General features: G+C 38.5%; 1 protein-coding gene and 1 pseudogene across 8 annotated transcripts in view; one reads left to right on the top strand and one right to left on the bottom strand.

The window, feature by feature from the left end:
- The window catches only part of CDC14A (cell division cycle 14A), a 170873-nt gene that overhangs the window by 99469 nt on the left and 43493 nt on the right, over window positions 1-27911 (bottom strand). The gene's annotated exons all lie outside the window — the stretch shown is intronic.
- On the top strand, window positions 8479-27765 carry LOC108580696 (annotated as a pseudogene).

Below are 27911 nucleotides of genomic sequence, written 5' to 3'. Positions count from 1 at the left end.
CAATTTATATTGTTTGCCAGTAAGCCAATGTTGCCCATCAGTTAATCACGCACTTTCCCAACTTCTGCCATAGGTACCACCATGTACTACCATTCTTTTAAAACAGACATTTACTTTTGACTTAAATCAATTTGATGTAAAATGTTTTATATCACTGCTATAAATGGGAAAACCTGCCACTGAGTCTATACATAAATGAATATTAAAATGCGTAACTCTTATAATTTTAAATATTTGTGTTTACTACACTGTGAGAAACAATGTAACAAATAACAAGTTTGTACTTATTTTATAGAGGAACACCAGACCAACATAAGAAGTTATATGGAATCCTCTTAGAATTCATCTGCACATACTTCTAAATCATTTTTTAAAACTAAACCCTGCAGTCATTAAATCCTTAATGCCTGCTCCAAAATAATATGTGAATTTCTGAAGCATTTTGGAATTTACAACTATATTTCCCTACTCAGATAATTCAGTCTCTCTGATACACAAGGGGAGATTCTTAAAACAACAAATGGCTTCATAGAGAAGTCTCAACCAGACTCTGGGTCATGAATTTGCTAATGATCTTTCTCTGGGGACATTTGCCTCAAACTTTACTATGTTTTTAGCTTTGTTTGTAGGTGCTATTTTTCCTCAAAAAAAAAAAAAAAAAAAAAAAAAACCTTTTCAGTAAAGCACAACACACACACACATATAAACAATATATATATATTTAAAAGTGAAATCTGTGCCCCTACATTAATTATATTTATATTTTGTGACTTGGAAAGTGAAAATACTCTTGAGGATTCAATTTGGCCATCTGAAAGAGTATTCAATTTTATTTGTTTAATATTTTACTTGTGTGAAAAAGAGGAAACAAATGCTGACAACAGACTTTCCCAGACAGGTGCTGCCACTGGAACATTGGCACGATATCTTTGAAATTAGCATTCCAACCACATCTGAGTCAATTAAAGTCCTTCAAAATACAATTTCCAGAAAACAGATGTTACAACTTTAAAATAGTCTTAAAGCACTATGATTTACCAAATATGGAACACTTATACCAAAAAAAGAAAGACTTCCTTTACAAGTTTCAGACAACTAGTTTAGCATACACAGAATAGTAACTGGACATTACAAAGACGTCACCATGTTGTGTGCTTTGGGCTGTAGCCCATTAATCAGCAGTCATGCTGAGTCCTTTCCTTAGCACCATGTAACTTACAATTATCATGCTTGCAAAACTGCAATTGAGGATGGGGGTGGGCAGATATAAGAAGAAAATGTTTCTTTTACTGGTGAAGCTAACCAGTGCAGAGCACTCACTTGGCTTGAAACTGTTGCACCCTAACTGTCTGCTCCCAACATTCCCCTTTCTCATGAGGGGTTCCTCCCAGTCAGCCAGACCCAAAATCTCAAAAGTCATCTTTGACCTTGGCCTCTCCATCACATGATACCCACATCAAGTCAATACCCAGACTGATTCTCTCCGCACAGTCACAGTCAGTATTCTATTCTATTCTACTCTACTCTACTCTACTCTACTCTACTCTACTCTACTCTACTCTACTCTATTCTATTCTATTCTATTCGAGACAGGGTCTGGCTCTGTTGCCCAGGCTGGAGTGCAGTGGCACAATCTTGGCTCACTGCAACCTCCGCCCCCAAGGCTCAAGCCATCATCCCACCTCAGCCTCCCAAGTAGCTAGGACTACAGGTACATGCCACCATGTCCAGCTATTTTTTTGTATTTTCAGTAGAGACAGGCTTTCGCCATGTTGGCCAGGCTGGTCTCAAACTCCTAGCCTCAAGTGATCCACCAGCCTCAGCCTCCCAAAGTGCTGGGATTACAGGCATGAGCTACCGCTCCTGGCCATCCACAGTCTCTTTCAATTATGGGGTAGATCCAGGTTTGGGAGCCTGAAACACATCATTTGGGGAGCGAAGATGGAGCATACAAACATCTTTTCACATTTTACAAAAATTTTTCCCTCCAACAGCTTGAGAGAGGGAACTAAGCAAGAAAAGGCCCAGAGTCTTAAGTTTCATTAGCTCCCCAGTGAACTACCTGGACCTTTCTTCCATGACAATCATCATCACGTTATTTCAAACCCTTCTCACCATACTCTAGGACTAATACCATTTCTCTCCGCCTCTACCTCCTGCCTACTCCAGTAGTTCCAGAGCAGGGCTCGGAAAGTCTCAACCCTGCTCCAAAAGCCCAGCCCAGACTGCCAACCCTTCAACAAGATATTGTCCCAGCCTGCCTTTTCAGGTGAATTTGTCATTTTTCCTCAAATGAATCCTACCCACTAGCCTGGACTCCTCACCCTTCCCTAAACATACCTGATATCTCTGGTATTTGAGGTGGTGGTGGTTGTTTTTCTGGAATACTTTCCTCACCATTTCTGCCTATTGGACCTATACTTCATTAGACCTAAACTCGAATACTATGTCCTATGATGCCTTTCTTCTCCAACTCAGAACTTTTTCCCTTACCCTTTAGACTCCAGAATATGACACTCAACTATAAGTGATAATGACCACGATAATGACAACAATAAAAACAAAAAGTTAACAGTATGTACTATGTGCCAGGTACTATTCTAGGCACTGTACATAAATCATTAATCCTCACATCACCCCGAGTTAGGTTCCATTATTATTCCCACTTTCATTTTACAGGAAAAGCACTGAGAACTAGTTGCTCAAGGTCACACAGTCAGTCTGGCTCCCTCACAGAAACTCATAGCACATCCTGATGGGCCCCTCACAGCTCTTTTGTAATTAGTTTCCTTCAGACTGAAGTGGAAAGCTTCTGGAGCTCAAGTAACCAAGCTTCCCATAGCTTTATAAGCCTTCAGATGCCTCCTGTCAGATAGATGCTCAGCAAAAAAACCTATGTGTAATGAACAGTTACTTTAAACATATAAGGGTAAGACTGCATCTACCCCAAAGGGTTAATTCAGCTTAATTAATAATTGGTGAATGAGATTTTAAAAGACTGTATCACTACAACTTTAGTGGGAATGCCGGGAAGAGGAATAAAATTAACTTTCTCAGCCCAATTATATGAAAGCATCAAGCCAAATAGAGTCAATTCACCAATGATGTGCTTCAAGAGAAAGTAATACACTAATTTTAAAAAATAAAAGCTCAAGCTCACATGATTTGTATTTGCTTATAGAAAGTATTTAGTCAAGGCATACTCCCTGATCCAAATATTTACTCTCCTACTTCCCCTGTGTCTATTCTGAAGCCACACTCAGCCACTCTCAATATGGGATAAAAAGCAGCCAGCAGGAGGTGGAACAGAGCACAAATCACCACAGATGACTGTAATTCAATCAGCGTAAGTATTTATTTAACACTTACAATTTGTACAGGAACCTGCACACATACGAGGGCACAGGGAGAGTCTGCAATCTCCATTATGGAGCTTAAAGACACTGACTTCAAGGACTCTAAAGGGGGCTGGGAATGGCCCATAAAATGACCAGCCTCAACCTGAGCCTACCTTGCATCATGACAGTGTTTAGATGCCACCTCCTCCCCTTCCTTGGGATCACAGTTCTAAAGTGAGACAGTCTTTTTGGCAACCCAATAAGATCAGGCCCCTGCCTTATGTTCTCAAAGCTCTCTGCCCTTCTTCAAATTCATACACCAGTTTGTTTCTGTGGTTATTTAATTGAGCCTGTCTCCTCAAGTAGGCTCTAAAGCTAATGAGAGCAAGGTTTCCGTCTCCTTTTTTATCTGCAGGACTCTACTATGCCTGGCATGTAGCACATACTCAAAAATGATGGATGATTGCACAAATAGTGGGCATTTTATATGAGGGGAAGCATGACATAGACACAGGTCCTTTTCCCATGAGTAGCATGAAACTAACCCTGTATGCTTCCATTGCCTTAGGTATAAACTGAGGATAACAACTGTAACTATCACATAAGGTTGTCTGTTGGGAAGAATAAATAAATTAATAATGTATGTAAAGTGCTCAAAATTACATCTAGCACATAGCTCTTCTATAGTAAGGGACAACAAAAAGGAGATAAACTTTGGTCCCAAAATGTTTTTCTTTCCTTTCCACCATCTGTCTCTGGGTGAATCTAGATCTACACTGTTACTATTTCTCACACCTTCACCCTAAAGCCCATCTATGTATACAAACATCGGAACATGAGGTTGTAAATGTCCCTAATAAGACCATGATTTAGTTCAACCCTATGATTTTAGAGTACAGATTATGATCCTACTCTCAGTTCTGCCTCTTCAAACAGCCTCCCTAGTCTCCTGATGCCTTAGTATCAACATCCATAAAATAAATGCCACTGGCCCCTGCTTTACCAAACCCATTATCAAAATATCAGAAGATCCCTGAGGTGGCCCATGTCTTTCTGCAACAAAGTACATGAAAACAGAAGCGAGTTACTGTTACTAGCACTGTATTCATTTTTTTCTATTTGAACTTCTCATGAACAAAAGAATAAGATTACCAAGCTGGATTTGTTTTTAGGAAAGGAAAGCAATCACCAGTTACCTGCAAAGAATGAACCACAGAAATCCATGAAAAGAAGTCCGCATAAAAACAGAAGTCCAGCATAAAAACACACTGCAAGGCAAAAAACTTTGCAAAAAGCTGAAACATAAAACTTTTAAAGTCTCTTCCTCGGCTCCCAAAACTTGGTTCTCAGACTTCTTAAATGTCAGGGCACTTAATTTATAAACTGTTTTTTTCTAAAGACAGCATTAATTGTGATACACAAACACAGACAACATGTTTAATTTTCTTATTTTTAGTAACATTATTTTCTTAATCATTTCCTCCCATTATATCCAGTGACTCAAAAACAATATCTACATTCAACTTTATAATGTTTTAAAAATAGGACAAAGTCTTACATTTCTCAAATGCATAAATAATTCTACTTTGTTTTAATTGCTTGTGGAAATAAGAAATACTCAATGTTAATCACATATGAATTAGATAGGTCAGTCTGATTACAAATCAGAACCACAACTGTATTTAAAACTTGTATGATAATCAGTCTATTTTAAATCTATCATGCTAAACAGTCTAATTAAAACAGAATAAGAATGAATGTGTTTTGTTTCCTGCAGTCTTTGGTTGAACACGTTGTAAAAGAAAGTCACTCTTCCTGTTCTTCAACTTTTGAGTCCATTATAAATCACAGATTATGAAGTCAGCAAAGCATAAGACAGTATATCTGCTTAACAAATATGGAGGCAAGGCTAATCGTAGAAGTTAAGCAGAACCTGACATCAGGTCTCTATCTCCATCGCTCATTTCTACCCTAAAAATACTTAACAATTTTCAGTATTTGAATCTTTATGAGAATGAAGTCTAGAAATGACTATGGTTTTTGTTTGAGGTGCTGTTTGCTCTGAAATACCCTCATGTGACATCTCTTTACAGTTTAATTTGAAGCTGGGATTTAACATACGGTCAACAAAGAGCAGACTTTATTTATTTGACAATGCGTTTAGAATAGAAATACTCTCTCACCCCTCTCATGGGTATAATTAGAGTGAAACCAGTGGGAGCTTTTTGATGGGCAATTTAGGAGAATTGCAGACAATATTAGCCATGTGTGTCTTCCCATCTAATTTGATTACAACCAGAATTTTCACAATCAGCCTAAAAAGATATCCTTGCAGAATTGACAGCTACAGCCAGCACAAATGCACATCTCTTGCTAGCACTGTCTCAGTGACACAATGGTTCTCTTCTGCCTGAGGTGAGTTCATGCACCAACACAGACCTCACTGAGCTGGCTGTGTGACAGTAAGCTAGCCCAACCCCTTATAAAGCAAACAAAGGAAACACCAAGCCAACGTTCTTAATACACAGAAACTTAAAAAGACACGTTAAAGGGGGAAAGAAGAAAATGTGTGGCCCCAAAAAACCTCAGTCCCTTAGTCTCACACAAGCTGAGCAAAATACTGTTATGTTACAACATGCAGCTAAATATAACCCTGTAGAACATTTATCATTCATCATTAAAAGGTAGTCCTTATATAAAACACAAAAACAGACTCACTCCAGAATATCACTTGAATAATACATCTCCCAAACTGAATGGTTTCATGTTAAAAACTCCTGGTGCTGAGTTTCACTGCTTACTTCTGGGTATAGCATGAACTTCATTTCATAAAACTTTCCAAACGAAGAAAGAAAATGAAAAAAAGTATGTTATTTAAACCCAGGACTGAATTGGATCAAGTTTAGAAGGCAAAGAACCATAACTTTGTAATGAAGATGGTGATGCAGATCCACTGTAACAGACCAGGACTGGATGTTTAAATCCTCTTAACACCTGTTAGCAATTATAGAAAGTCTTTAAATTGCAAATACATTACACTTCAAACATTTATTTGTAAAAGATAATATGGGTTTTTGTTGTTGTTGCTGTTGTGTTTTTTTGTTGTTGTTTAAAGTAGAGACGGGGTCTTACTATGTTGCCCAGGCTGGTCTCGAACTCCTGGGCTCAGGCAATGCTACTGCCTTGGCCTTCCAAAGTATTGGGATTACAGGCGTGAGCCATTGCGCCTTGCCAAGGATAATATTTTGACTTCTGGAAATGTTTTCCCAAAGACAAAATCTTAAGATTTTAAGTTTCCTAAGCTAGTCCAAAAATGATAATATATTCAGTATTATCATTAAAATCATATATCTAAAATAAAATGTAGAAGACATTATTTTCAATATTAAAACTAAAATAATTAAGTAAGTGTGTTAGTTTTTTAAGTTAATTATCTTCCCTTGATGCTAATACTTGAGGGAAAGCTAAATTAGAAAAACTTGAAGAAATCAAGGAATACATCTATAATGCCTTTAAAGTGAACCCTGAATTATTTCTAATGTTTTGATTGGTACTTAATTATATACCATTCTGCTTCAAAATGCATAACTTTCCTTAGTATTTGGCATTATGATTACAGCTGATTTCAAATCTGAGGCAGTGGAAAGCAGGGCAAATATGAGAGGAAATTTTCTTGCTGTCACTGGAAGGAAAGTAATTGGGAAGAAAAGTGAACAAGAAAGATCATAAACTTTCTGGTAACGCACAGGAGGAAGCCTGCCAAACTTGCCAGGGACGGAACCCAACTTGGGTGTGGGGGGTTGCTTCTCATGTGCTTATGGCAACTTTAGGCAGTCTGCGATCTCCTAGAAGAGAGAAGGTGGTAGACCAGCAACCCAATGTATTAATTTTAGTAACTAGAGTATATACCTAAGGAACTGTACATAAAATTGTTTTTAAAATTAAAATTTTAAGAAGCCTTTTCAAATATAGTCATCTTATTCTTTTTCAAATTTCAGGAAGTTTGCAGGTGAGATGTTATCCAAACTTCTAACACAAAAGTCACAAAGCATGTGAACTAAATCTCAGGTCTAGAATCATAGTAACTTGTAAGTTACTGTTCTTTGAACTCACTCAAGAATAGAAAACTAACAATGCACACAAACAAGGAACTGGTTGTTCTTTTCCATTATTTACAAGAGTTGTTGCTTAGAGAAAGCAGGAGAAACAAGAGCTTTGCCCATCAGTCAGGTGTTTGAAGAAAAGATTCTGTGGCAATTTTTCTGTGCATTAGCCCCAATTGTTCAAACATGTGCCACATGCCTGTATTGTCCTTCGAGAAGATAACATAATTAATCATTCTTTTTTCTTTCTTTCTTTCTTTCTCTCTTTCTTTCTTTCTTTATTTTTGAGACAGAGTTTCGTTCTTGTCACCCAGGCTGGAGCACAGGGGCATGATCTCGGCTCACTGCAACCTCCGTCTCCCGGGTTTAAGCGATTCTCCTGCCTCAGCCTCCCGAGTAGCTGCAGAATTAATCATTCATAATTGTGCATAGATTTTTTTAAGTAAACATGTTCCCTACATACTTTAGCTTACTAATTTCCACAGACATCAGAACTGAAACAACTACAGCTTAAATAAAAATAACTTAAACCCAACCAACAGATCTATTGCATACATACCCTATATATATATATAACATACAGGAAGTTCACCCACCTTCCCTGGAGTAACTGGGAATTTCCCTCCTATTCTGGCTCACTACTGTAGGCAGACCTCACTACTTCCAGAAAACAGTCCCCCTTCACCCTGGCCAGCAATTTCTCACCCCCATCATCCTATGAGCAACAAGACTTGCATGGCAGGTTTACTGGTAGTAAGGAAAATGAGGAAGGAGGAAGGAAAAGGATAAAAGCAAAGAGCTTTCCACAGTTCTGCACACCAGGTAATTCATTTCTTCATTCAGCAAAGACTTACCAGTACCAGGCACCATGGATAATACCAAGAACAAAGCAAATATGTTCCTGACCTCATGGTACATCCCTTGTATATCATTTCAGATCTAATCCCAGGAGTTCCTCACTTTAAGTACTCCTCACAAAAATCTTTAAAGGTTAAGTAATCAGAGCATTATGGCAGAGTAGCATAAGATAAATCGGAATGATACAGATAACTGTACCATGGAGAGCTTCAAGTGACATTCTAAAAGGTGAGTTTTTAAAGTGTTTTTAAGTGTACATCAGGTCATTTCAACTCCCTAAGAGACCCACATGTCACGAAGAATAAAATTCAAGTTTGCTCTCACACACAAGCCCTGGCAGAGACTTTGGCCTCCTCACCTGCATTACAGCCTTTTTAGCCACAGCAGCTTTGTCTTAGTTCCTCAGTCTTTCCTAGTTCATTCCCACTCTAAAGTCTTTTTATGTGTTGTTCTCTGCCTAGAATGTTCTTCCTCTTTATCAGCATCACCACCCCAAAGAGGGCATCTCTGAACTTCCAATCTGAAGTAGCCAGCCAGTCACCAGCACATCACCAACTTGCCATTATCACTAACCTCTTATTTGTTTGTTTCTCCCAGCAAAATCTAAGCTCTGTCAAGACAGGGATTTTCTCTCTCTTGTCCACTGCTATATCCTTAGAGCTCAGAAGGGGTGTCTGGCCCAGGTGCTCAATGACTATTTGTTCAATGAAATAATGAACAAATGAATCACACAGAAGGAGAGGGGAAAATACTATTTCCCATTAAAATGAATAAGGAGGTTTTTTTTAGAAGGGAAGGCTACAGCAGCCCTCTACTACCCTTTTTTGATGAAACTTCCAGGAAATTCATTAGTAAGTTTTGGGCTTCAGTAAGTCACAGTCAATTTCTGTTATACACACCCAAAAAACTCCGACTATAATGATACTGCTATTCTACATATCAGCCAACTAAGAAAGGAGGAAAAGGAAGGAAAAACAAACCAATAGGAGATTCCTTTCATTCTTGTCTGAAGAAAAACAAACGTTTTAAAGCAATAGGACAGAAGTAGTCAGAACAGAGGAAGGAGAAAGAGATGGAACCAGTAGGAAAAACAAAAACAAAAATGGAGAGGGAAAGGTACACAGAGACAGCAAGAAAGAGTGATGAGGAGAAAAGAGGTAAGGGGTTATTCACACAACAGTGTTCCCTTGCACTATGGGTGTCTAAGTAAGCTGAGGGCTGCGAAGGTAGAGGCAAACGATTGGAATGCCAATGATGTAGGAGGTTCTTGGGCCTGTCAGTTCTGCCTCCTGTGACAAGTTAATTTCTCCAGGTTTACCAGTATGGTGAGGATGGGGAGTGCAGAGGGGTGGGGTGGATAGGTAGGTCAGGGAGAGATCTTCTCTAAGATGTATCTGTTCCTATAACTCAACAAAAAAAAATCACTATACAGCTCTATCAGAGCAGTTCTTCAGAGGGGAAAGTATTCTCTGCATTGCTAGAGAAACATGGTAAAAGTCAGAGACCTCCAATCTCATCCTGAAGTTCTTATACTTAACCTGAGGTCTAGATCAATCAAGGTTCCTTAATAAAAAGGGCCGGGGGGAGATAAAAAAATTTTTAATTGAATTAATAGAATTCTGTGATCAACATCATTGTTAAATCCCCAAAATTAAATTTTAATTGTAATAAAAGGATCTTAACAACTTAAATTTAGTTTCCTCTATTAATTCAGAAGTAAAATATTTTCATCAGTACACGTGTCAAATCTAATATACTTTTTAAATACAGCCCAATGCCAGGATATTCTAAATGTTTCTGGGTTTTGTTAAAAATGTATATATCTGGCCAGGCACAGTGGCTCACGCCTGTAATCCCAGCACTTTGGGAGGCCGAGGTAGGCGGATCACAAGGTCAGGAGTGTGAGACCAGCCTGGCCAACATGGTGAAACCCTGTCTCTACTAATAATACAAAAATTAGCCGGGCATGGTGGCGTGCACCTGTAATCCAGCTACCTGGGAGGCTGAAACAGGAGAATCGCTTGAACCTGGGAGGCAGAGGTTTCAGGGAGCTGAGATTGTGCCACCACACTCCAGTCTGGGCGAGAAAGCAAGACTCTGTCTTGGAAAAAAAAAAAAGTCATACATCTAACTTGGAGGCAGTAAAACAAAATGATTTTAGAAACTTTTAAAATGTTATCCCCATTTTGTCACTATTTTTATTACACTTCAAAGATATGTTTCTTGGAAAAACAACTAAAATTTTACATTTTTTTTTTCTTTTTTTTTTTTTTTTGAGCCAGAATCTTAGTCACTCAGGCTGGAGTGCAGTAGCACAATCACAGCTCACTGCAGCCTCAAATTTTTGGGATCAAGCGATCCTCTTGCCTCAGTCGCCCAAGTAGCTGAGACTACAGATGTGCCCCACCACACCTGGTTAATTCTTTTTTATTTTTTATAGAGACAAGGTTTCACTATGTTTCCCAGGCTAAAAACTTAAAATTTGACTCTGTATAAAATATGTAGCTTGCTGCTAAAACTCCAACTCACTTGCAAGTACTGACGATTTTCTCAAAATTTCAGAAATTTCTGAAGGGAATATAAATACTTTACCACATTCAAACTGATGAGATTTAAGGATTTTCCAGTTCCTATTAGGAACTGGTAACTATTAGGAGCGTTACCACATATTCCTACATTCTTTGAACAGGATGGGTCCATTCCCATGTTTTAACAAGAAGTTGATTTCAAATTGAAAGCCTTGCAACTACAACCTTGGTGACAGGAGTCAAGAGCAGGACTGGATGTGAGATATGGAATCAAAGGAGATCATTTTGGAGCTTTAAGATTTGACGGCCCTGCCGTACTCTGAACTTGCATGAGGCCTGTGGCCCCTTTGTTTTGGCCAATTTCTTCCATTTGGAATAGCTGTACTTACCCAATGCTGTACCCCTTTTGTATCTAGGAAGTAACTAACTTGCTATTAACTTTATAGGCTCATTGGTGGAAGGGACTTGTCTTGTCTCAGATGGGACTTTGAACTGTGGACTTTTGAGTTAATGCTGAAATGAGTTAAGACTTTGGGGGACCGTTGGGAAGGCATGACTGGTTTTGAAATGTGAGGACATGAAATTTGGGAGGGGTCAGGGGTGGAATGATATGGTTTGGCTGTGTCCCCACCCAAATCTCAACTTGAATTCCCACATGTTATGGCAGGGACCCGATGGGAGGTGACTGAATCATGAGAGCAAGTATTTTCCTTGCTGTTTTTGTGATAGTGAATGAGTCTCACGAGATCTGATGGTTTCAAAAAGGAGAGTTTCCCTGCTCAAGCTCTCTCCTCTTGTCTGCCGCCATGTGAGACATGCCTTTTACCTTCCACCATGGTTACGGGGCCTCCCCAGTCATGTGAAACTGTAAGTCTATTAAGCCTCTTTCTTTTGTAAGTTGCCCAGTCTCAGGTATGTCTTTATCAACAGTGTGAAAAAGGACTAATACAGGGGATAAGGAGATATTTGTTAAAGGATATAAAATTACAGCTATTAATAGATAGGATGAATAAGTTCCAGTGCTCCATACCACTGTAGGATGACTACAGTTAACAGTAATATATAGTTTCAAATAGCTAGAAGGAGGATATTGAATGTCCCCAACATAAAGAAATTACAAATGTGTCAGATGATAGATATGCTGATTGCCTGGATCCATTCTGATCACTATATATTACATGTAGCAAAACCTCATTATGTGGGCAAAGGACATGAACAGACAACTTTCAAAAGAAGACACACATGCGGCCAACAAGCATTAAGAAAAAGAGCTCAATATCACTGATCATTAGAGAAATGCAAATCAAAACCACAATAAGATACCATCTCACACCAGAGTGGTTTTTATTAAAAAGTCAAAAAAAATAACAGATGCTGGCAAGGTTGCAGAGAAAAGGGAACACTTATACACTGTTAGTGGAAGTGTAAATTAGTTCAACCATTGTGGAAAGCAGTGTGGTGATTCCTCAAAGACCTAAAAACAGAAATACCATTCAACCCAGCAACCCTATTACTGAGTATATACCTAAAGGAATATAAATCATTTTGTCATAAAGACAGATGCGCATGTACATTCACTGTAGCACTATTCACAATCATGGAATCAACCTAAATACCCATCAATGGTAGAATGGATATTTAAAATGTGGTACATATGTACCATGGAATACTATACAGTCATTAAAAAGAACAAGATCATGTCCTCTGCAGGAACGTGGACGGAGCTGGAGGCCATAATCCTTAGCAAACTATTGCAGGAACAGAAAACTAAATACTGCATGTTCTCAGTTATAAGCTGGAGCTAAAAGATAAGAACACATGGACACAAAGAGGGAAATAACAAACACTTGGGCCAACTTGGGGATGGAGGCTGGCGGAGGGAGAGGAACAGAAAAAAATAACTATTGGGTACTAGGCTTAGTACCTGGGTGACTAAATATTCTGTACAACAAACCCCTATGACACAAATTTACCTCTACAACAAACCTGCACATGTACCCCTGAACCTAAAATAAAAGACTTTTTTTAAGTAAAAGCATTACATATACATTTTTTAAAAACATCAGTATGTACCCCATGAATATGTACAATTATGAAGTCAATTTAAAAAATAAAAATAAATTTTAAAAATAGCACACACAGACACAATGTTAGGTACTGGAGATACAAATATGAGTAAGACACTACTCCTATTTAACATAGTATTGGAAGTTTTGGCCAAGGCAATCAGGCAAGAGAAAGAAATAAAGGGTATTCAAATAGGAAGAGAAGAAGTCAAATTATCTTTGTTTGCAGATGACATGATCCTATATCTAGAAAACACCATCTTCTCAGCCCAAAAGCTTTTTAAGCTGATAAGCAACTTCCACAAAGTCTCAGGATACAAACACAATGTGCAAAAATCACTAGCATTCCTATACACCAACAACAGGTAAGCAGAGAACCAAATAGTGAATAAAGTCCCATTCACAATTAGGACACAAAGAATAAAATACCCAGCAATACAGCTAAAAAGGGAAGTGAAGGATCTCTTCAAGAAGAACTAGAAACCACTGCTCAAAGAAATCAAAGAGGACACAAACGAACAGAGAGACATTCCATGTCCACGGACAGGAAGGATCAATATCATGAAAATGGCCATACTGCCCAAAGTCATTTATAGATTCAGTGCTATTCCCATTAAACTGCTATTGACATTCTTCACAGAATTAGGGGAAAAAAAAACTATTTTAAAATTCATGTGGAATCAAAAAAGAGTCTGAATAGCCAAGATAATCCTAAGCAGTAAGAACAAAGCTGGAGAGGCATCACGTTACCTGACTTCAAACTGTACTACAAGGCTATGGTAACCAAAACAACATGGTACTCATACAAGAACAGACACGTAGACCAGTGGAGAGAATAGAGAACTCAGAAATAAGACCACCCACCAAACATCAGATCTTCAACAAACCTGAAAAAAGCAAGCAATGGGGAAAGGACTGCCTTTTTTTTATTTTTATTTTTATTTTATTTATTTATTTATTTATTTATTTATTTTTTTGAGACACAGTTTCGCTCTTGTTGCCCAGGCTGGAGTCTAATGGCATGATCTCGGCTCAGTGCAGCCTCTGCCTCCCGGTTTCAGGCAATTCTCCTGTCTCAGCCTCCTGAGCAGCTGGGATTACAGGTGCCCACCACCACACCCAGTTAAATTTTTTTTGTATTTTTAGTAGAGATGGGGTTTTACCATGTTGGCCAGGCTAGTCTTGAACTCCTGACCTCAGGAGATCCATCCGCCTCGGCCTCCCAAAATGCTGGGATTACAGGCATGAGTGAACGAGCCTGGCCAGAACTGCCTTTTTAATAAATGGTGCTGGGAGAGCTGGCTAGCCATAGGCAGAAAATTGAAACTGGACCCCTTCCTTACACCTTACACAAAAATCAACCCAAGATGGATTAAATACTCAGATGTAAAACCCAAAACTATAAAAACCCAGAAGAAAATCTCGGTAATACCATTCAGGACATAGGTAGGGGGCAAAGACTTCATAATGAAAATGCCAAAAACAACTGCAACAAAAGCAAAAATTGACAAATGGGATCGATCTAATTAACTAAAGAGCTTCTGCACAGCAAAAGAAACTATCATCAGAGTAAACAGACAACCTATAGAATGGGAGAAAAATTTTGCAATCTATCTATCTGACAAAGGTCTAATATCCAGAGTCTACAAGGAACTTAAACAAATTTACAAGAAACAAACAAACAACCCCAGTGAAAAGTGAGCAGAGGACATGAACAGACACTTCTCAAAAGAAGATATTCATGTGGCCAACGAAAATGTGAAAAAAAGTTCAACATCACTGATCGTTAGAGAAATGCAAATCAAAACCACAATGAGATACAATCTCATGCCAGTCAGAACGGCTATTACTAAAAAGTCAAAAAACAACAGATGCTGGTGAGATTGTGGAGAAAAACAGACATGTTTACACTGTTGTCAGGAGTGTAAGTTAGTTCAACCATCGTGGAAGACAGTGTGACGATTCCTCAAAGACCAAGAGGCAGAAATACCATTTGACCCAGAATCCCATTACTGGGTATATACCCAAAGGAATATAAATCATTCTATTATAAAGATACACGTACTTGTATATTCACTGCAGCACTATTCACAACAGCAAAGACATGGAATCAACCTAAATGCCCATCAATGGTAGACTGGATAAAGAAAATGTGGTACATATACACACTATGCAGCTATAAAAAGAAACAAGATCATGTCCTTTGCAGGGACATGAATGGAGTTGGAAGCTATTTTCCACAGCAAAGTAACACAGGAACAGAAAACCAAACACTGCGTGTTCTCATTTATAAGTGGGAGCTAAATGATGAGAACACACATGAACGCATAGAGAAGAACAACACACACTGTGCCTTGGAGGAGGGAGAGCATCAGGAAGAATAGCTAATGAATGATGGGCTTAATACCTGGGTGATGGGATGGTCTGTGCAGCAAACCACCATGGGACACGTTTACCTATGTAACAAACCTGAACATCCTGCACATGTACCCCAGAACTTAAAATAAAAGTTGAAGAAAAAAAATATATGAGTAAGAGTTATCCCTTTACTCGAAAAGCTCATTCTTACAAGGGCGAGTGTGCAAAGCAAGTAATCACAAGGAGCTCATCCTAGTGGATCAATATTATGTGCAATTAATTGCAAAATGAGGTAAGAAAAGCTATAAATGAGTCATGTTCTAAGTCAGATAATAAGAAAATGACAGTGAACAGCTGGGAGGCAGTGAGTGAGGGGTAGGCAGAAAAACTAGGGAGAAAACATCAGGAAAGGTTTATCAGAGAAGGGAATTATGGTTTCTTAAATTAAGAAATTTCCCAAAGCAGGCCCACTAAATGACTCGCACACCCACTCTTGAAATAATTGTCTGATTCATCCTACAGTACATATATTCACATGGAAAAGCTTGTCTGTCTGCTCATTAATTTGAAACCATGAACCACAAATATTATTTCCTATTAAATAATTCTATGAGGTACTGCAGCCCTTCTAAATATTTCTTTGAGGTTGAGGTTACACTTTCCCAGTCCTACTATTTAGTTTGATTACCCATGAATTTGCTGTCTAACTACATCCCTGGCTTTAAGTCCTCATCAATTAAAAGTCTGAATTACCATAATGAAAATTCAAAGCCCCTACAAGCATTTGTTATGGAGGTTTGGGAAGACAGGCACAGGAAAAGCAAAGCTAAGGCAGAAGAGCAACAAGGAAGAAAATTAAGAAAGACACAGAGACAGAGCGCTGCTGACATGAGCACCTAGTAGTTGACATGGCCACAGTCTGTTTTTTAGCATGGCAACCCTATTTTGAGCACTAAAAATCTTAGAAATAGCTGAACACACAACAAATTCAACAGCAATTGCATTTAGCTCTTCTTTTTTTTTTTTTTTTTTTTTTTGAGAGGGAGTCTAGCTCTGTTGCCCAGACTGGAGTGCAGTGGCGCTATCTCTGCTCACTGCAAGCGGTTAGCTCTTCTTTTATTTAAAATTTCAGAAAGTGCTCATGAAGAGGGTTTTAATGAATTAATTCACTTTCTAAAATAGGGGAAAGGCCACAATTTTACTCATTGTATCAAATAGAAAACATTTCTTGAAATAAAAATTTCTATAAATTAAAATTATTCAATCAAGAAAACTCTTATAAAGTTAAGGTTTAAGATTTGATGTCTTGAAGTGAATGGGACATTATAACTTTTCAGCCCACACTTAGAAACTAAGCCCAATGAGATACTAAAATGACAGACCCAGTGAGGCAGGCTCAGCGCTGGCTCCTCAGGGCCCACAACGTTGACCTAGCTCCAGGCTTCTCATTCAAGGTTCTCCCAAACTGAATCAATGCACATTTTGGTTTCCAGGAAGAAGGGAGGAGTATGAGGGGGCTTTACGGGTAATACAGTGATTCAAATGAAAGTGAGATAAGAAAAGATAAATCGTATTATTTCAAGGCTTAAAACAAACTCAGATATTTCCAAAAAAAACCAAGTATCAACTGAATAAAAACCATCCAGAGACAGGTATACATCTTGATGTTTGGAGACAGCAGTCGTTGAGGAGTTCAGAATACTTTCTGTTTTCCTTAAGCCATTCATGTTAATTGCAAACTAGCCTAGATGCAGAGCAACCAAACAATCACCTGCTCATTCAATGCCAAAATCAAGAACCTTGTGGATCTCAGCACAATAAGTAGACTCTTCAATGGCTATGTTTTGCAGTCTGCAGGTTATAATCTATTAGTGAGCAGTGCAGTCAATTTGATGGGTAAAGACATATTTTTAATAAAATAGAACAGAATATAAAATATCAGTATGCTTTACACCTTGTAAGAACTATTTCATGAACCTCGTTTCAATTATACATGTGAATGGCGTGTGTGTGTGTGTGTGTGTGTGTGCGCGCGCGCGCGCACGCGTGCGTACTAAGCTGCAATGTAAAATGTGTTTCTTATAGTGAATTACAGTGAATAAAGCTTGGAAAACTCTGTCCTAAGATACCAGCCCAATTTACTTTATATCATTCCTTGCTTCTCCTATTCCCCATCACTTGTTGCACTTAGACCTACTCCAACACATCCATGGACATCACCAAAGTAAACATGAGAACAACCGCCATTGTACCTGATTGGTACATGAAAGTTTTGGGGGTGTTAGCCCCAACAGCCAGAATCAAAGCTCAGAAGCTACCTGGAAAAGAAACTGTATGACTAGTGTATTTGAAACACTACAACACTGCTTTCTAAATAGAAAATTCTACTCTTCCACACTGCATGCTGTTTCTAATCTTTTTGCAGACTACTATGGTTTAGATGTAGTATATTATACCAAGACTAGCAGTGCTCGGTGACATGCTATATGACTGGATAAAGCTCTCAGCTAGAAACTTAGGGATCTGGGTTCTAGTCCTTCTCCATTAGCTGGGTTTGATCTTGGACAAGGTACTCGACCTCTCTGGGTTCAGATTCTCTGAAATATGACAAAGCAGGATTGCAGAAGGGTTCTTCCTAGTGAGTGTTCTGTGGAGATACTTCACCAGTCTTGCAAAAGTGGGTCTTTTTTTTTAATTAAGATGTTTATTTTTAAAACTAAAAGAAAACGGTAAACACAATCAAATACATTCAATATCAAATTTTAACATGCTGCAATTACCAGGCAGCCAAATAACCTCATTTTTCATTAAAAATTAAAAGAATTACCTTCAGTTTCTGTATATATTCTGGTAAACATCTCATTCATTAGAAGCCTGTAGCTCTCTCTGCATGGGGGATATGTCTAAATGTGAGCCTGCTCTGTTCAGATATTTGTATAAAATGGAACACTGATAGTCCTCACTCGGGTAAATGCCAGGTGAAGCCTAGGTAGACATGTATAGAACATGCTCTCATATCAGGCACGGCAAATAATTTCAAGTCATACTCTGATAATGGATAATGTCTTCAGGGCTTTGAGTACCTCCTTTCCGATTTTATTTTTTTTTTCATAATGAATGCATGCAGCTAAAAATTTTTAAGATCCAACTCTAATTAAAAATTTTCTAGTACTCCTCTTTCAATCATATGAATTATTTCTCTTTTTTTTTTATGGAGTTTTGCTCTTGTTGCTCAGAGAGTGCAATGGCGTGATCTCAGCTCACCGCAACCTCTACCTCCTGGGTTCAAGTGATTCTCCTGCCTCAGCCTCCCGAGTAGCTGGGATTACAGGTATGCGCCACCACGCCCGGCTAATTTTGTATTTTTAGTAGAGACAGGGTTTCCCCATGTTGGTCAGGCTGGTCTCGAACTCCCAACCTCAAGTGATCCGCCTGCCTTGGCCTCCCAAAGTGCTGGGATTACAGGCATGAGCCACCACGCCTGGCCCCATGAATTAATTCTTAACTGGAAATTATCCTGAGACTGCAAGGATGGCTGTTAAAAAAAAAATCGTTGACATTTAGTAGCAAATACTCATATGTATAAATAAGTAGTTTCACCTATTGAGAAAAACAGAAATAATGCTGAGGGTAAAATTAACATTACCATCCACAATATTAATTTCAAATGTTTGTATGTACAGTATTAACAAAGCCCATTTCAGTTCTATATAACACACTTTGTTTTACTCAATAATTTTATGAGAATTAGTTAATGCTTCGCAACACTGATTTTTGTCGTTATTTTTATAATTAGTACCGACTTAATAATTTATCTTTAAGCACATCACAGGTTTTAAATTACTCCATATTAAATTTCCACAAAACTGTGGAAGTCAACCAACTAAGACTTATTTGTCAATTAAATAGGCATTCATTTCACAAACAGGTATTGAACACTTAGGATGTGTCAGACATTGTTCTAGATGCTGGGGCTATTATGGAAAACAAGACAAAGTCCTTTCCCTTAAAGGGAGAGATAATAAACTGGCAAATAAATAATTTCAAGTGCTAAAAAAGTACATCCCCTTAATTCAGTATATACTGTTGAAATAGCAAGAACCGCAATTACTTTTGCACCAACCTAAAATGAAACAAATGGATGTTAGCTTCTTCACACAGAAAGCGTATGTTATTCCAAGGCTACTGATAAGATTCAGAAATTTGTGAGTAAATTACTGTAAACATACACAGTGCATCGCTACTAAATATATAGTACTAAACGCAGTGAGAATGTATGCCTGTGTGTGCAGTTGTGTATGTGTATACAAATTTGAGAGCTTATTTACAATACAAAGGAAGTTTATTAACAGGATGCCAAAAGAAAAAAAGAAAAAAAAACTGAAAAGATTGATGCACCTTAACTTGACAAGTCTTCCACTAATGAAAAGCAAACAGCTAATTTTCCTCACCCACAGCTAAATGAAACAGGCAAGAAAAGTTGAGTAAGAGGCGACACTGCTCTACCCATACGCAGAAGGCTAATAGAACGTCCAATCTCAAAGAGTCTCAAATTGAAAATGCTGTATGATTTTAAGGAGCGTGATCTGTTTCAAAGCCACCAAAAATACAAGCCTACAAAGATAAAAGACTGTCTGGCCCACTTACAGGCAATATCACAAAAGAGCTGCCTATCAAACTATAAAAGGAAGAAACTGCAAACAGGAAATTGCCCAGTCCCAGCCATGTGCCGCCCCTCCCTTCCTCTCCACTAACTTCTACAAGCAGAAGCAAACACTATTGTTAGATTTACCAAGAAGCCACAGACAAGGATGACAGAACACTAGTAGCTGACATCTAATATATTATTGGATTAATAAATATGTAAAGTAAATGCCTTTATTATTTTGAACCAACTTTTTTGATAATTTTACCTATATTTTAAATGACATTTGTTTAATCTACAGATTTTTAATGTCAGTGTAAAATAGTTCTGAAATCAGAATTTACAGAATTGTGAGTTAAAGGATAAGCAAAATAATATACTTGGTCCAAACAATAAAAACAAAAACAAAATCACAGTTAATTGTCTGGGTATATCAGTGTCCCATGACGTAAACACACACACACTAACCACTTCTAAATAATACTGTTCTGTTAAAATTTCTGTATATTCAGCAGACAGCTTAATGTTCAAAAATCAATAGGTCCATTACCAGCAGTTCCAACTAAGCACATTTATATTCAGGTATGCAGAAGTACTTAATAAAGCATTCTGACATTCTGAGGAGTAACAGCAGGAAAGGTCTATAGACTTCCTTAGTTTTTACAGAAACCTGGACTGATGGGCATGATTTCTAGTAGTCTGTATCTATTGAAACAAATTAAACACAGATAAAATGACTTCATCCTTTTTTTTTTTTTTTTTTTTTTGAGTCAGGGTGTGGGCTGGAGTGCAGTGTTGTGATCATAGCTCACTGTAACCTCAAACTCCTGGCCTCAAGCAATCCTCCAGTCTCAGCCTCCAGGTAGCTGGGTCTATAGGCTCTCACCACTGCACCTGGCTAACTTATTTCTTAATGGAGGCTAATAGCACTTTTCCACTCTTAAATGGTCTAAATATAGGAAACAAATTTAAAAACACAAAGTTTTCAAAAAGTTAATAAATCTATAAAGAAAACTATGAGAATAATCAACCTCATTATTAGTCAAAATATGATTACTAAAACAATGAGGTAGCATTTTTCACCAATTAAATTTCTAAAACTGTAATGTTCATACCCAACATGCAAAGATTATATGAAATTGGAGTATAAACTGGCTTAAGTATAGCAATATGCTCCAAGAGTCTTAAAAACTCTGAAATTTAAAGTTATTTACCCCACTTCTGGAAATCTAAAGACAATAATCCACAAAAAGAAACACTTACAATATAGAAAGAGGTCTGTCACATTATAAAAAATTTTGAAAGAAATCTAAAATGTTAAATAGTATTCTCTCTAAATGAAATATTATTTGGTCACCTGAGTAGCAAAATGGCAAAACATACATAAGCTAAATTTCAAAAGGCTCAAAAAACTACACAGCAATCACACCTAATAAATAGTTCAGGTTTAGAACTGCAGGAAAATTTTTCCACATTTCTTCTACAATGTGGTTACTCCACTTTTTAAAGTTTTTTTTTAATTGTAAGGAAAAAAAGACCCCCATCTTCTCATTAGATTATCCCCTTTTCACAACGGACATTTAAAATTAAATTAAATTAAAAATTTTAAATAACTAGTTTTCTTCCAGCCTCCCTTCACTCCCCTACCACCAGAAAAAGCATCCTCACCGTCACGCTACTCTCCCTGTCCGATGGTTCCTCAGCAACTTGGCCTGCTGGGATTGACCATCTTGGAACCTCCCCTCTCTCCAGGTCTGAACCCAGCCCTCCACACCCACAACAACAGGTAGGGAGTCATTCACCTTAGTATCCTCAACTCTGGGAACAAGCCCTGTTACACGAAAACGCCTCAAAAAAACATTTGTTAGATAAATTCATATTTACCCAATTATACCTATTGCCCACTTTAAACAACTGTTTATCTCTCATCTGTCCCACATTTTAAGCTAGGCATTGTTTATATATATATATACACACACACACACATATTTTATTCCCTAGAGCCTACCATAGTGCTAGGCCGGGCTCATAGTAGCTAAACAAAGATTTACTGAACTAATGAACACCTGACTACAGATCTCACAAATTCATTTGGTTTAAACAGATTATTCCATTAAAATAACATCCTTGGAGAGAAATATACTCATACTTTCCAGTGAATTATACTAAGCAATAATCAGATTAACAACCATATGAGTGTTGTTACTGAGCCAAGGAAGGGTTTAAGTGAAAAATGTTATGGACAAGAGGAAGATGAGCAGACAGAAAGTGGGGAAGTAGCCATCAGATCTTCAGGGAGGTAGCCTAAAGGGTCTACGCACAAAAGTGAGTGATAAGAAGTAGGAGATTGGGTCAGAAAACTTTGTGGAAGGTCACATAGCTTCCCTGCCCAGGGCCACCAGACATTCCCAAGTGCATACAATGTCAGACACTGCACCGATGACACCTTTATATAAATGACCTCCTTCAGTCCTCACCGCCAGTAAAATAGGGTATTATTATGCCTATTTTAAAGATGAAAAAAACAGCAGTTTGGATAAGTTAACTTGCTCAGGGCATACAACTAATAATTGGATTCAAAGCCCAGTGAGCCTGTGGCTATGTTAAAGTCATTGCTTACAACCACTATGCCAGATGGAGAATGGCTTCTTTGCAATTAGTCACAGACTTAGGAGTAGAGTATAACTACTTAGGCCTTAAGTGTAGTCTACAAAATAAATAGCCAACACAGACATGGTTAGACAGTCTAAAAACCTCAGGCTTATTATCCCCAATTCAGACATGACATCTGGTTCAGGATGGTCTCAGTTAATCCACAATGTAGACCTCTAATTTAGCAATGCAAAGACTTAACAAGTAGGTAAGGAAAGTATACAATGTGGCTACCACCTCTGTTTAGCATCCTCCACGTAACAGAAAAAAAATTGTATTTAACTCTGAACTTAATTTTCTAAGCTAAACAGTCACACTTATTTTAACTTCTTCTCATACACATTATTTTCCAATTCTTCAGTTATGGTGACCTGATCCAAATTCTCCTTGACCTTCTTGCCATAGGCCTGCAAAACTGAAAACAATATAGTAACACAGGTACTAGTGAAGACTTGGTCTTTAAGCACATGGCAAGAACCTACTTAATTCATACTCATAATTTTTAAAAGCCATCTTTTTCAAACTCATATCAGAGTGTCTTAGATGCTACAATGATCTAAACATCCTAACTTCAAAACTGCACTGAGTGTTGCCCTGGAAGGCAAACACCTTTCTGACAAAGCTGGTCTCTTCTTAAATCTAAACCCTCCATCTCAAGGAGCACAATGTCACAATGTAGGAGGTGAAAAGATGCTTCACTAGTACAGACATCCCTAAAATGGGTGCCTATCATCTGCTAAGTGTCACTGGGGTCTCCAGTGGCCACATCATTCCAGCAACCCTGGCTTTAAGATCACTGAACATGATGGTCTATATCAGGGTGTCTAATCACTTAGCTTCCCTGGGCCACCACTGAAGAAGAACTGTCTTGGGCCACACATAAAATACACTAACACTAAGGATAGCTGATGAGCTTTTAAAAAAAAAAAATCTCATGTTTTAAGAAAGTTTACGAATTTGTGTTAGGCCACATTCAAAGCCAGCTGCAGGTTGAACAAACTTGGTCTACATTTTATCTCCTTTTTGATCCTTATGACAGTTCTATGAAAGAAAGCATAAAAAGTCTCCCCCACATAGATATAAGGAAATAGAAACACAAAAGCTGTGAAATACCTGAAGTCATTACCTAACAGAGAAACCACAAGTGCCACAAGATGGCACACTCAAAAGTAAGCCATGGTGCTGGTGGCACAACAATTGGAAAGTAGTTAATATCACTGAGCTGTACATTTTAAAATGGTTAAGACAGCAAGTTTCATGTTACATGTATTTTACCACAAAAAAAAATTGGGAAAATACAAATTTTTTTTTTTTTTCTTTTTTTGAGACGGAGTCTCGCTCTGTGGCCCAGGCTGGAGTGCAGCGGCCGATCTCAGCTCACTGCAAGCTCCGCCTCCCGGGTTCACGCCGTTCTCCTGCCTCAGCCTCCCGAGTAGCTGGGACTACAGGCGCCCGCCACCTCACCCGGCTAGTTTTTTGTATGTTTTAGTAGAGACGGGGTTTCACGGTTTCACTGTGTTAGCCAGGATGGTCTCGATCTCCTGACCTCGTGATCCACCCATTTCGGCCTCCCAAAGTGCTGGGATTACAGGCTTGAGCCACCGCGCCCGGCCCCCACAAATTTATTTTTTTAAAAAAAGGCTAGGTAGTGATGTAATTTTGTATACTGGTTACTACCCTTGATCTATGATCTTTACTTTGATCCTGCATCTTTAAAGACCAAAGTTGGCTCAGTCATGACTACAAATATTCTGGTAAAGGGGAAGACACCACTTTATACCTTACGTCCAACTTCATTATTTTCAGTTTCCCATATACTACCTTCTTTCTTCCATGTTTTGTCATCCCATTATTCATTCACTCAAAAGATATTTACAGAGCACCCATTATGTACTAGACACAGCTCTAAATTGATAGTGTTCAAATACTGAAATAGTTGTATAGCAGTCGGTAAATAGCTGCAGCCAACACACCACTCCACTCCACAAAGGCCATCCTAGTCTCTTTGTTGGGATCCACCCCCAACCCCTAAGTCCTAGACTTCCTCCCCATGATTCAGCAAAGCAAGAAGCCTCCAGGACCCTGTCCCAACTTCCAACTCAATAGGTGAATGCCCAGCCTAACCCCTTGTTAAATATTTTATCACCCTCCACACACAGCAACAAACAAAACAGATAAAGTCCTTACCCTCTAGTCTGGGAAAGAGATAATAAGCAAGTAAATGCATAAACAAACAAAGTAATTTCAAATAGTAGCATGCTGTAAAGAAAATAAAGCAGCAAAGGTCTAAAGAATGACTAGGGGTGGAGGTAAAAGGGTAGAAATTGAAAATCTCTCTGAAAAGGTAACATTAGAAAGAGCCAGGCATGCAGAGGTCTGAAGCAAGAACATTCCAGATAGAACAGATATATCAAGGCTCTTTGGTAGGAACAAGAATGGAATTTCAGTTAGAAAGCCAGCATGAGGGGAGCATCTTGAGCAAGGAGACCACAGAGGCAGAAAGGGTCAGATCAGAAAGGATCTTAATGGCTTTGGTAAGGATAAATTTTATGCCAAGATCAGTGAGCAATCACAGATTTGAAACAGGGTAATGATGTGATCTAATTTACAATTTTGAAAGATTACTCTGACAGCTATATGGCAACTAAATTAATGGGAAGCAAGAATATAAAAAGAGACAACATATAAAGCTGTGGTCATAATTCAGGTGAGCAATGATAGTGGCTTGGGCTAGGTGATAGCAACAGAGATGGAAAGATGTATTCTGATTCAATATGTTTTAGAGGTAGAGCTGACCAAACACGAATAAGTATAATGTGGGATCAGCAAACAAAAGAAATCAAAATGACTACTGTCTTTTGATTTAGCAAGCCACTGACGGTAGTCCACTTACTAAAAAGGGAATGACTTGGGAAATAAATACATTTAGGGAGAGAAGGAATACAAACAGAAGTTTTGTCACAATAAATTTGAGGTATCATTTAGACGTATAATACGGAGCTATCAAACAGGGAGCTGAATATTTGATCTTTACAATAATCCTGTGAAGCAGATAAGGAAACTCAGGTATTATCCAAATTTTACAAAAGAAAAAACTAAGGCTTTGAGAAAAAGGTTTGTCTTAGTACAAAATATTTTTATTAGTCAATGCCCCTTAAGAGAGGGCTGATTCCACATTTTAAGAACAGGAACACCTTCACTGTTAAGCACTTCTGTCTGATAAAATATACCTACCTACCCAGCTTGCCTCATGTAAGTCACATGGCTGCTCCGAAGGTAAAGGTCTTTTGTATCCAGAGAAGATTCCCCAGAAAACGGACACTTATCAAACTAGTAAAATTTAACCGAGATATGTTTATAATGCATAGTATTGACTATCTTCTTACAAGACTGTCAACAACTAAATACGTACAGACAATAAAAGAAAGGCATAAAATTCTCTTTAAGGATCCACTGCCAATTTTTAGTTCCATTTGTATTAAGGGTTTGTGTCAAAAAGCCTTCTTGGGAATACAGTTCCAAAATTAGAAAAATCAATTGGGACATGACCAGCTCAAGAATAATCACTTTACACTGCTTCTCAAGACTGTAACTAGTGTGTAAGACAAGCTCATGCTGGACTCAGCACTTCTTCCACCATGCTAGAACTGCTTTTTCCACTTTTGGTTGCTTTAAAGTGGTGGAAACTTCTGCATTAGAAGACATATTTTTATCACAGAGTATTTTATCACAAGCTCAACACATCTATTATAATCCTTTCAAAGTTCTAGAGGCACCCTGCTGAAATGAAGAACCACACTAAACAAAACAGGAAGAATAGGTGTTAAAAAGGAAAGAAGAGGTTGGGTGTGGTATCTCACATCTGTAATCCCAGCACTTTGGGAGGCCAGAGCAGGGGGATCACTTAAGGTCAGGAGTCCTGAAGCCAGTCTGGGCAACAAAGCAAGGCACTGTCTCTACAAAAATAAAATGAAATTAGCTGGGTGTGGTGGCACACACCTGCAGTCCCACCTTTTAGGGAGGGCTGAGGCAGGAGGATCGCTTGAGCACAGAAGTCTAAAAATACACTGGTCTACGATCTCACCACTACACTGTAGCCTGGGGGATAAAGCAAGACTCAGTCTCAATAAATAAATAAATAAGGAAAGAAGAGAGAGAAGATGCAAAGGAGGGAAAAGGGGGTAAAGAAACCAGAAGAGTAGGGCAAACCTGAGGTCCCCAGAATGGCAGGCACGGTTTTGGTGGCTGGAGAGGTTGTGGTGGATGCACAGCTGTATTTTTTTTTTCTTTTTGGGGATGGAGTCTCGCTGAGTCACCAGGCTGGAGTGCAGCGGTGCGATCTTAGCTCACTGCAACCTCCCCTTCCTGGGTTCAAGCGATTCTCCTGCCTCAGCCTCCCAACTAGCTGAGACTACAGGCACATGTCACCACGCCCAGCTAATTTTTGTATTTTTAGTAAAGACAGGGTTTCACCATGTTGGTCAGGATGGTCTCCATCTCTTGACCTCGCGATCTGCCCGCCTCAGCCTCCCAAAGTGCTGGGATTACAGTCGTGAGCCACTGCTTGATCGATATTGACCACTTGATCCGTATTTTGATCAAGGTTATGAAGCCCCTGGTGTGCAGGAAGCGGCTGCAGTGCTGGTGGAGAAGGAAACTTGCAGATACCAACCTACTATGAACTACCTGAGCTACCTGACAGTCCCGAATTATTCTGCTTTTGAAACTGACATAATGAGAAATGAATTTGAAAGACTGGCTGCTTGACAACCAACTGAATTGCTCAGTATGAAACGACATGAACTTCCAGCCCCTTCCTCTGGTCAAAAAAATGGCATTACTGCATGGCAAGAATGTGTAAACAATTCCATGGCCTAGTTGGAGCATCAAGCAGTTAGAATCAAGAATCTGAAACTAATGTCACAGCATGGATGTAATGCCTGGAAAGTATACAATGAAAATCTAGTTCATATGACTGAACATGCACAGAAAGAACTTCAGAAGTTAAGAAAACATATTAAAGATTTAAACTGGCAGAGAAAGAACATGCAACTCACAGCTGGATCTAAATTGAGAGAAAGGGAGTCAAATTGGATATCCATGGTCAGTAAGAATTATGAGATTGAACAGATTATTGCTCAGCTAGAAAATGAAATCTATCAAATTAAGCAGCAACATGGAGAGGCAAACAAAGAAAACATCCAGCAAGACTTCTGAAAAGACAATTTCGCGGGTAGAAAGGCTTTCACAAAAGGCATCTGAACTTTTAATGAACTGTGAAGGACAACAGCAACTTCCCAAAGCCACTGACGTTTAAATGTTTAGAAATCACAGAATGTGTGGGCTGCTGTGGTAATTCTATT

The sequence above is a fragment of the Papio anubis genome, chromosome 1, assembly GCF_008728515.1.
Source record: "Papio anubis isolate 15944 chromosome 1, Panubis1.0, whole genome shotgun sequence".
In the NCBI taxonomy this organism is placed as follows: Eukaryota; Metazoa; Chordata; class Mammalia; order Primates; family Cercopithecidae; genus Papio; species Papio anubis.
This window is presented reverse-complemented; position numbering and strand designations above follow the sequence as displayed.